We start from the raw sequence: 6,976 nt of genomic DNA, 5'->3' as shown, positions 1-6,976 counted from the left end.
CACTTGGTAGCTACTCTTAGTCTTTTGCCAGGCCTCTGTAGAGTGACTTGATACCGTAAGGACTTTTTTTTTTTTTTTTTTTTTAGTATTTTGGATAGATATGATATAAGGACTAAGATTTAAAAAAAGTACTATTCAAGTGTCAATTATACATATGGGCCTTAAAATTTCTAATCTTTGTTTAGACTAACAAATCCTACTGTTTTTTAAATGACATCTGTTAATCAGAATACTAAGCTAATAAACAGAATATAGAAGAAGCAGTACACTTTTTAAAAAATTTCTATTTAAGAGCTAACATTTTTAATTGGTAGTTCAAGGTTAATTAGGAAGGGAGACAAAATTAATGGTCATGATGGAGTGGAGTTGTATCTTTTTTGCTTTTATAAATATACTGATTTCAAGTAGAAATTAAGTGCTGGAGAAACAAAATGGAAAAATAATGACAAAATGCCCCTATCTCAAGCTTCTTGGTTCATTGTAAGAAAATTATTTTCTCATTTTCTCTTAGTTGTAGGCACTTCAGTGGCTTAATTACATTTTAGCAGAAACAAAGCATCGACAAGCATTTTGTCCAATTTCACACTAAGGAACATGACCATTATATATACATTTTTCTTTTCTCCAGCTTATATCAATAGGAATGTAAGGATTACACAAAATAATTGCATAAATGCTTACTTCCTGCCAATATAAAATGTCACTGAACACAATGGCAGGGTCTTTCTCCAAATCACTGCTGACTTTTTGGTCTGACCTATGAACGTAAATCACATAAGCTACTTAAAGTTGGAATAATGATCTCTGGAGATTAAAATGATGAAAGCCCTAAGGCTGGCCTGATGCCAAATTTTGATTTCCTGATCGACCTTTGGGGCATAGTGTGGCAAATTTTGGAAAATTGGTCTCCTTTTTTGCAATTCACCCCAATTTAGCTACTGTCATATTTAATATGTGGCAAATTTTTGGCCAGGTAATGTACTCTAAGAACCATGACACTCTGGTATCGTTTTCCCATTTATTAATAATGAGGCTGTGTAGACTAGAGGGTAGGGTGCAGATTTTGAGTAGACAGAAGAATGGTCCAAATTCCAGATTTTCTTTCAGTGACTTAGGGCAAGTTAATTAGCATCTGAGTACAAATTATGAATAAAGTTGTGAGAACCTCTCAAATAGTATTATGCATATCAGAGGCCTAGTTCACTACTGGTCACTGTTGTATCACTTAGGAGAGTCATGCATTTCCACTTCAATGTCTCCTAGACATCCCCAGTTTTACACCCCAATACTAGACTCCTGATCTCCAGCCCCTGCAATGTTTTATCTCAGTTGATCTTAACTCCATCCTACAATTGCTCAGCCTCACTATTTTCATTCCCCACAGAAATGTTTGAGAAAGCTTTTAGATTTCATTCCCCACTTGCAGCCACTTTGTTGCAAGCTATCACCATTCTGCTAGCTGACTGCAATAGCTCCTGAGTCTTCTCTGTGCATTCATCCTTCAACCACTAGAGTTACTTTTCTAAAGATTTTATTTTTTAATTCTTATTTATTTATGATAGTCACAGAGAGAGAGAGAGAGAGAGGCAGAGACATAGGCAGAGGGAGAAGGAGGCTCCATGCACCGGGAGCCCGACGTGGGATTCGATTCCGGGTCTCCAGGATCGCGCCCTGGGCCAAAGGCAGGCGCCAAACCGCTGCGCCACCCAGGGATCCCTAGAGTTACTTTTCAATAGAGCCACCATAGTGGTCTTTCAAAAATGTATGACAGATCATGTCACACCTACTCATGAACCGCCAGTGGTTCTGCATTTTCCTCAGAGTAAATGCCCAAGGCTCCAAATGGCTCACATGGCTCCTTCTGCTTTGTCCCAAACTGTATCTACTGCATCAGCACTCTGTGATCTTATATCTACCTCTTCTCTCCTAACACTTTTTTTTTTTAGAGAGAGAGAGAAAGAGAGCGAGGGGGGGTGGAGGGGGGTTGCTGAGGCTGACGTGGGGCTTTATCTCATGACCCTGAGATCATAACTTGAGCCAAAACCAAGAGTCAGATGCTTAACTGACTGAAACACCCAGGCATCCCTCCTCTCTCTCTTTCTCTCTCTCTCTTTTTTTTGCAGGCTCACTCCCTCTCTCCCTTAACTTGTGCTCACAAATCACCTTCTCAGGAAGGCCTGTCTTGACCATGGTACTTTGAATTCCTGTGACTTTGCTATACTTCTCCATATTATTTACCACCTTCTAACACATCTGATAATGTATTATTTACCATGTTTGTTATTTATTTTATCACATTTACTGTCTCTCTCTATATGCTAAAGTATAAAGCCCTCAATAGTAAGGTATTTATCTTTTTCATGGACACATATACCCAGTACCTAGCACAGTGTCTATACATGGTAAGCTGATACATTATCTTATATATAATCAATATCATGTTGGTTCACCATCAATTTAAAGATACACAGAACACTTTCATTTATATTATTTTCTTTGAATTATAACTTGTCTTCTCCAAAAGTACACTGAGTAAATTATGTAATCTGGATTCAAATTCATGCTCTCATGCTCTTCCTATTTTTCTTTCTCCATTACTGCACTTCCCTAGGAAAGGCAATGGGAAAGCATATCTGAATTTAGATCAAAGATTAATATGATTTAATCTGTGCTTTAGGAAGGATCACATAGGGAAATTATGTAATGATACTGGGGGGAAAAGAGGCTTTACAAATGTCAAGGAGGCTTGAACTAAGAAACATTGTGTGAGTCTTTTTAGTGTAGAGTCTACAGGACTTTGAAACTGGGCTTGAGTGGCTAGAAATAAAGAAAATTCAAAGATGACTAAAACTTTGAGCCTGAATAATTAGACAATGGAACTACCAAAAAAGTATTCACTTTCAAGAGGATCAAGGAAACAAGTTTAGTCAATGGGACGAAGTCCTTTCTTTGCTTAGAAGTTAGTTATTAGTGAGATACAAGAACCTCTCTGTTCAGTCTAGACAACTTTCCTAACATTGTAGCAGATTTAATGATTGAAATACTCTGTTGATTTAAGATATACTTCAAAATACTTGGGGAAAAGGAGGTGAGAATCCTTTTGGATAAGAAAATACTGTGTTTGATGTAGAAATGAGAATTGTGGTACATAAATACACATTCTATTTTCTGATAGGTGATGTCATTTTGGGGATCACCTTATCAACTTTTTTTCTATATTGATTTCTATATTGATTGATTGTTTGGTTTTTATTTTGCCCTTATACCTTATAGTTCAAACTATGAAACTCGGTTAATTAATATTCTATAATTTACCTTTAAATGCTTTTTTATTATACAACTGGAAGAAATAGTACAATGAATGCCATACACTCGCAATTTGGCTTCAATAATTATCAACTCTTGACTAACCTTATTTCATGTATTCATCCATTCCTTTTTCTCTCCTCAACTGGGTAATTTTGAGTTATATTCTACACATTATATATTTTGTCTATCAATATCCAGCATATTTATTAAAGATAAGGGGGATGCCTAGGTGGCTCAGTGGTTTAGCACTTGCCTTTGACCCAGGGTGCAATCCTCGGTCCCGGGATCAAGTCCCGCATAGGGCTCCCGGCATGGAGCCTGCTTCTCCCTCCTCCTGTGTCTCTGCCTCTCTCTCTGTGTCTATCGTGAATAAATAAATAAATCTTAAAAAAAATAAAGATAAATATGCTTTTAAAGAATCACAATGTGAATAATTTCTTAATATCAGTAAATATCCAGTTTTATCAGTATCCTAATAAGCATTATTTATTCAAATATGATTGAGTACCTCCACTTAAAGCTAACATTTATCCTCTTATTCCATATTTTATTTTGGCAATATCTGTAAGGTGATTTTCCAAATTAAATGTTTTTTCAAATAACCTGCAGTCTCCTCAAGTAATAAATGGTATATGAAGTTCAATAAAAGAAGGGACCATTGTATATTTGTTCATCAGTTATCACCAGCTCTTAGAACATTATTGGTACATAATTATTGACTTAATGAGTGAAGATTCTATCCATCATTTGTATATTTTGTCTTTTTAGCTCATATTAATTATCATTATATACTAGGTTTGTCTATTAGGCCATAATGTTCTTCCATTACTTTGATTCTTTTGATTTTATTGTTTTAGTGACAATGCTTTCACTTTGATTAACTCTCTTACTTATTTCTCTTTTCATAAAAAACTTTGAAATCTTTCCTATATATAAATGTATCCATTTATATAAGTTATATATGTATATAAATTTTCTTTCTCTCTTAAGGAGGGAAAGACAACTTTCTTTTTGACAGCTATTTCCCCTCTAAGTTGTAGGATTACCATAAGTAGCCAAGTAGAAGTATGTATCTTTCTGTAGCCTTTAAAAAAAATAAAAGACTTATTTATTTATTTGAGAGAGAGACAGATGAAGCAAGAGCGCTAGTGAGTAAGAGGAGGGGCAGAAGGAGAGAACTCTTAAGCAGACTCCTTGCCAAGTATGGTGCCCAACGCTGGGCTCCATTTCATGACACCTGAGATCATGACCTGAACCAAAACCAAGAGTTGGATGCTGAACCAACTGAGCTACCCAGGCTTCCATTTTTGTGGCTTTCTTAAAAGGAAGGAGGTTTTTTGTAATTCCCCAGCAAAATTCTCTTTGCATCATTAGTCTTATGTGGGTCATTTACTTATTCCTGAACCTGTCTCTGTTTCCAGAGAGATCCCAATGATGATGACTTAAAATCACAACCAAGACAAATGAAGCCAATGATTGTTTTAGATGAACACAAGGCTTGCTCCGAAACTGTAATGTTGATATGTAAAATGTGGTGGGGAAAAGGTATAAGGGATATTTAGAAAGAGTGAATTACAATGGTGAACACAATGTCTTTAACAATGTTTTTTTAGTATTAAATATGTGTATATTTATCATATACATATTTAATATATTTTTATAATATATAAACATGCATTATACATGAGAACTTACAGATTCATATTCTGATGGGAAATATGAAGTCTCTGGATGAGAAAACAGATCACTTATTAGTTTATTTATTATCTTAGTGCTGGTTCAGAGCTCCCATTTCCATGAGGCAATACGGTAAAAGCCTGATGTACATATGGTGGGATTACATCTCAGGAGATGAACTTTAAAATTATGAGACTCCAATCTCACACAGAGAGGCTGGCCTCCCAACCCATCTGGCCTGTGCAGGGAGGGAGAAGGAAACCTTTATACTGCAGAGTATACAATTCTTCTCCAGGGAGGTGGAGGAAAAGTTCTCTGGACTCCCTGCAATATAAGCAAATGGCTCCAGGGGAGATATCTCTAAATCTCTCTGGAGCAATACACCGTCTCTAGCTTCTAGCATATTTGTTCTCCATCACCCTTTAACCAATACCCTTTGCTCAGAAAGCTCATATTGCCCAAAATGTAAAAATACTTTCAGAGAATCATCTCCCAACATTTAATAGCTCACCAAGATTCTCAAATAGAGATTGTAGAGCTTCATGGAAATTTCAGTCTGGTATATTAACAATACTACTTACTTTAATTATTTTTAAAGATTTTATTTATTTATTAGAGAGAAAGAAAAAAAAATGAGCAGGGGGAAGGGCAGAGGAAGAGGGAGAAGCAGACTCCCTGTCTGCTACCATAGTACTGGATCACCCAGGAAGTCTGTGTCATTCTATTCTTCTCCATTAATAAATTTGAGAATATAGTCAATTGTCATGGGTATTTGTTTAATTTACCAGAATCTACTCCAAACCCTTAGTTTGGGTTCTCATTTAGTGAAAGGTTGTAAGATTAACTTGTGGCTCTCTTGTTCTTTATCACCAGTGACTCTTTCCTCTGCCTGGTACTGTAATTGTGATGTTTACCTGATGATGTCCTTGACTACATTGTGATCTCGTTGAAGGGGTAATGTGGCTATGTATTTTATTCACTTTTGTATCTCTGATGCTAAATCCCAAGTCTAAGGGTTAAATACCTCAATAAATATCCTTAAAAATATGTTTAGGGGATCCTTGGGTGGCTCAGCAGTTCAGCGCCTGCCTTTGACCCAGGGCGTGATCCTGGAGACCTGGGATCGAGTCCTGCCTCAGGCTCCCGGCATGGAGCCTGCTTCTCCCTCTGCCTGTGTCTCTGCCTCTCTCTCTCTCTCTCTCTCTCTCTCTCTATGTCTATAATGAATAAATAAATAAAATCTTTAAAAAATATATTTTTAATTAAGATATTCATTACTTAAAGTAACATTCACCCATTTTAGGTGTACAGTTTAATGAATCTTACTAATTAAATATAGTCAGGTAACCAGCCCACCACCTAGATATAACCCAGATCTCTCTCCGTAAAATATGTCCTTATGGCCCTTTGCTGTTGTTGCCCACCCCTGAACCCTGGCTAACGTAACTACTCATCTGTTCTAAAAAAAAAGCAATTTTGCCTTTTGCAGAATTTCACGTAAAAAAACCCCCAATACATGGCATTCAGGGCTTTTATGTTGTGTTGGACTGTTTGATATTCTCTATCAGGTTCCTGGGGTGTATGTTCTCTCTTTTTTGAATTTTTTTCATTCTATTCCTCATCTTGAGTAGTGTCATGGTCTTTCACACTTGGAAGTTGAAGTCTTCTATCAGCACTGATAAATAAAATCTGAATTGAATTTGAAGTTAAAGAAGGACTTTGTATAGGAAGAAGCAAAGTTTTGTGTTAGAATTTTATGTACATATAGTCAATAGGACTTGACTGATGAAATATGAGAGATAAGTAAAGGCAGAGAATTGAAGTATAATTCTGAACTCCGTGACTTTAGCAATGATATGAAAGTCACGGAATTAAATGAGCTATTACAGAAGAGCAAATTGAAGCAGGCTTTTAAAATAATGCACTTTTAACCTATTTAATGAGCCTTTCTAAATTCTTGATCAAAGGAGTACTATGATAAGAATTTCAT

Source organism: Canis lupus, chromosome 16 (assembly GCF_011100685.1).
Source record: "Canis lupus familiaris isolate Mischka breed German Shepherd chromosome 16, alternate assembly UU_Cfam_GSD_1.0, whole genome shotgun sequence".
NCBI lineage: Eukaryota > Metazoa > Chordata > Mammalia > Carnivora > Canidae > Canis > Canis lupus.
The sequence above is the reverse complement of the archived record's forward strand: the minus strand, read 5'-3'. Positions refer to the sequence as shown.